This window comes from Zingiber officinale, chromosome 3B, assembly GCF_018446385.1.
Source record: "Zingiber officinale cultivar Zhangliang chromosome 3B, Zo_v1.1, whole genome shotgun sequence".
Classification (NCBI taxonomy): Eukaryota; Viridiplantae; Streptophyta; class Magnoliopsida; order Zingiberales; family Zingiberaceae; genus Zingiber; species Zingiber officinale.
Window position 1 is genome coordinate 76,861,303 of NC_055991.1, and position 4,861 is coordinate 76,866,163.

At 34.2% G+C, this 4,861-nt stretch overlaps 1 long non-coding RNA gene across 2 annotated transcripts; it reads right to left on the reverse strand.

Annotated features, from left to right (window-relative positions):
• Positions 1–718: 718 nt before the first annotated feature.
• Positions 719–4,022, reverse strand: LOC122056582. Of its 2 annotated transcripts, XR_006133299.1 has the most exons (7): positions 3,759–4,022; positions 3,403–3,575; positions 3,237–3,326; positions 2,283–2,404; positions 2,128–2,193; positions 1,535–1,610; positions 719–901 (listed from the first exon to the last, which is right to left on the reverse strand). It is a non-coding gene; the product is annotated as an uncharacterized LOC122056582 (long non-coding RNA). The 2 variants fall into 2 exon arrangements; XR_006133298.1 differs by lacking the exon at positions 3,237–3,326 and having other exon boundaries at positions 720–901.
• Between the last annotated feature and the right edge of the window lie 839 nt (positions 4,023–4,861).

Sequence of the window (4,861 nt, forward strand, 5' to 3'; positions counted from 1 at the left end):
ATGTTATCAGTACCTTATAAATTATAAACAGTAGCTCACGACCAAAATGGAAGGGAACAAACCATTGGAAGGTCGTAGTGTAATTAGGAATTAGTTTATCTTAACTATATAATTACACTAGTACACTTAGAGTGTATTGAGTAGGATCATTAGAGGTCGTTTCTTTTATACTGACTTTATAAAGGAACAAAGACCTCAGTTATTGTGGAAGCACTATAAGAAAAACGCTAATAGACAACGCTTTTAAAGCGTTGTCTTTATTGGTGAAAAAGCGTTGTTAAAAGCACTGTTGTTAAAAGTTCGCTCAACGACAACGCTTTAAAAATATTGTTATTTGTAGCAAAGACAACATTTTTACAACGCTTTATAAACGTTGTTATTTTTTTTTTGCAAAGACAACATTTTTGCAACGCTTTAAAAACGTTGTCTTTTTTGCGAAAACATCATTATTTAAAAGTGTTGTTGTTTTTTGCAAAGACAACGCTGTTGCAACGCTTTAAAAGCGTTGTCTTCTTAAAATAAAATTTTTTTTAAAAAAAAATAAAAAATCTATTTACAAAATCATTTTTTTATATTTACAAAACTATTAATTTTCTTTTACCATGTTTTGATTCAAATTTGACATATAAAATAGCATTTAATTAGCTCGGCTAATGATTTCAAACTCATACTAAAACAATAGAATTCAACTACAAAGTATTAGTATTTACAGGAGAATTTAACTATACACAAAGACTAAATAGTTCTATTTCAAAGTAGATAGTGGCATTCGAATTTAAAATAAAAAAGCACAAAATAGCTAGTCGGCCTCGAAGACAACGATCTGCATGCTTACTTCTACTAGATATGATAAAAAAGATTGTCGGCTTGAGACTGGGACAAAACACCTACCACTGTGTATCTGTCACAGAAAATAATACCATCAGTATTATGCAAAAGAAATTTTCGGTGGTAAATGCTGAAAACAAAAGTCACAGTTTACACCATACAATAATTTTTAAGAGAAAAAGAATTAAACATAAAATGACGGGGAATAGAGCAAACGAAAAATACATGTGCTACTTTCTTTCCGCCATGGAAATATGGCAAAAAGAATGGCATAATTGGATAAATACATAATTGGAGATGTAGTTCTAAAAGAACAGCATATATTTCATTTGAGTTCTTACATGAACTAAGTCGAAGGCGATGATGTGTGCCATGGATCAAAGTAACAAGCATTGGGTCCATTTTATACTAAACATACATTGGAGACTCTGAAAGGTGTAAATAGAGAGCCACTTCATTCTTTACATACTGCTTTCTATTATTGTTTTTGCCATGTTGGAATCTATACACAGATACCCATGTTGGATGAATTGGAATAACATAGCAAATTTCACATTTTGCAAAATGGCCGCATAAAATCATACGATCCGAACAAAAATCTGGTCATAGTTATAATAAGAAAAACAATGATGTATATATTTAACTCTTTCTCAAATTTGAGCATTTAAGTAGTTTCAAAAGAGAGGTGTCTGAAACTGGGACTTACTTCCTCGTGATACACCGCTATTAGGTCTTCTCCCCTCAACATGAATCAATCTCCCATTTAACTGTATTGGAGATGCCTGAAAATGAAAAGCCAGTATGTAAAGTATGTAATTTGAGGGAATCCTCATCATACAACGAGAACTTAAATTTATCTTAAGCAAAATCAGTTGTCCTCAATATAACAATTCTGAAGAAAAAAAACAAAGTATGCTAACAAGATACAAGGATATGAATTTAGAAATAGTTTACAGAAGTAAAAAACACTTGGTAAATAATAATGAGGATCAAATATATTAATGTAGATATTTACAGAGCTGGAACACAAACAGATCTGAAATTTTATAGAGAAGATTTATATGCAAATATCATCGGTAAAATATGTCAGATCTCAAAACTGGTTTTAATAAACAAGAAGAAATAAAGATATAGAAGCTGCATAAAAGCATGTACACTCAATAGGTAGATACTGATTTCAACACGTGATCATACTAGTGCAGACTAGACTTGAAATAGGCAAGGATACTGCAAAATACTACTATATAGAGTTGATATACTCTGATACTTGTGAGAATAAACTTAAGGAAGATCACATACCTTAAGTGCATTTTGTACACCAATGGCATCTTGATATTCAATGAAAGCATAAAAAACATCAGACTCCTGCAAATTTGCATGTATTGCTGAGCTAAAAATTAATCAAGATGCATAAAACTAAATCAAAATAGTACATCAAGCTAAATGGAATCAACCTTCCGGCTTCTAATAAAAACACCATCTGATCTCAATTTACCAAAATTCTTAAAGACTTGCTCAAGGTCTGAAGTCGAGATAGATGAAGGAAGATTTCCAACATAAACATATCTGGAATCAACTGAGACCAAAACAAATACTATTCTCAAACAAGCTTAAATTAAGACCTTTTCACTAGAGCAGATAAATTCTAGGTGAAAACATAAAGAATATAGAAGCAATTGAATTGATACACAACCTGAATTTTCAACAAAATCGGAAACTACTTAAGTATTAAGGAAGAAACATAGAATGGTGCCCAAGATCACATAATCATTGCATACCAGTTACTGAAAGTTGAACATTTGAGGATTGTCCAAATAATTTTCAGAAAGAAAATACAAAGCCTATAAGAAGCAATCAGATTCAGACAATGAGACTATGTGGCCTGAATATAAATGGGAGGGTTGACCTTTTCAAGTGCAAAGTAGAAATTCAGGATTGTTCAAACAATTGTCAAAAAAAAGATACAAAACACATAATAAGCAATCAGTTTCAGACAATGAGACTATGAGGCATGGATGGGAGGGCTCACCTTTTCAAGTGCAAAGTAAAAAAAATCGGATTGTTCAAATAATTTCAGAAAGAAAATACAAAGAAATGATGGGAGAAACCTTCATCCTCAACTACTAGAGCCTCCTCAATTGCCTCAGAGCCAGAATTCTCAAGAAAAATAGCAGGATGGAAATGTTGAAATAGCCAATCAGATGCAAGAGAGAGGCAGTTAAGTTTAGATCATGAGCAGAGTGGTTCAGAATCATGTGCATCAGCTCTAATATCAGAGCTTGATCAGTTCAAAAAGGAAAAGGATACAATCTTGAAATTCATGGTAGACTTTTTGTTCATGCATAAAAAGAGCATAAATCCTTATCTATTAACTTGTTAGGTTTTAAGAGCTAGAGTTATTGATATACTTGTAACTCAATCTTCTTGTCTGGATAAATTGAGCTTCGTCTCTTTCTTTTTTCTCCTAAAAAAGATCGTTTCTTTGATGCATGCTTGGTCTGTGTTCTTCCAATCTATTAACTTTGAACGCTCTCACAGATAGCAACAGGTACAAGGGAAAGGCATAGAACAAACCTGTTCACCAGAGTACCTCTCTGAGATACCGAATCCGAGCTCTAGGTCTCACTGCTGCCCTTTTCCGATGACTTTCATGTCCAGATCCAACTGCGGCGGTCCATCTCGCAACCTCAACCTTCCAATTTGCTTCGCAGATCACCGCCACCAAGCTCCCAAGTGGTTAGCCGCCCCTTCAGACAAAACAAAAGGTAATCCAAAATCCATGAACTGAAATCTAATAAAGCGACAACATGTGCTAAGGCATTCGACAAACAAACTGACAGCAAGTAGACCAAACGAATGAAGGAAAGACCAAAAAGGGGGGAAAAAATCAAAATCCTAACGAAAATCTCGGCTTCGGACTCAGGATCCACCTATAAAGGCGATTTCTCTAAGAAGAGTAGTGTGAAGGAAGCGTGAATGAGTCGACGGAGGCGAAGAGATGGGTTCGGAGGAGAGGTGAAGGAATAAGGTGAAGAAATTTTGCCCGCGGTCTTGACGGAGAGGAGTTCGGAGGAGAGGTTCGGGGAGAGGGGTTTGCCGGAGAGGGGTTGGAAGGAGAGGGCTTGAGAGGAGTTGGATGGAGATCTAGCGTGTGAGAAGAGGAGTTGTGAGAGGGGTTAGGGAAGATAGGTGGGTGCGAGTGAAACCTAAGGATTTTCCTACTCTTAGTTGCATCCAACGGTTTAGATCATTTCAGATTTAGATGAGGACTTGATAATAGACAATATTTTTTAAAAATCATTGTTGTATACATAAAAAAAAATGTTAGTAGACAACGCTTTTCAAAAAGCATTGTGTTTGATCCATAAAAATCACTAATAGACAACGGTTTTTAAAAAAGTGTTGTCTATTAGTAAGAAAATAAAGAAATAGACAACGCTTTTCACTAAAAGCGTTGTTAAAAAGAAAAGGACAACGCTTTTTTAAAAAAGCGTTGTCTTTTAAGTGTTGTAAAATCTTAATTTTCTTGTAGTGAAGTATGTGCTCTTAATCCTAATATAATAACAAGAACATATATTTGATATTTATTTCTTTAATTTATCAATGGGTGAGATTTAGTTCGATAAATCAATAAGCCCGATAAGTTGGGAAATGATATCACTTATAGTGTGTGTTATTGATTATAAAAGGAAACTGTGTCCTAGTGATCTAGGTTGATAATGTTCCCAAGATGAGCTCATAAGGATTGTCATGTTAAACCCTGCAGGTGGACTTAGTCCGACATGATGATAAGGTTGAGTGGTACTATTCTTGGACTAAGATATTAATTAAATGAGTTGTCAGTAACTCACTTAATTAGTGGACATTCGACATCTTAAACACAAGGAGACTAACACACTCATAATAAGAAGGAGCCGAAAAATGTAATTTGGGATTGGTGCTGTAGTTCAATAATAGTTCTCTAGTGGAATGAATTATTATTAATAAAATTAAGTTGTGTGTTCGGGGCGAACACGGGATGCTTAATTTTATC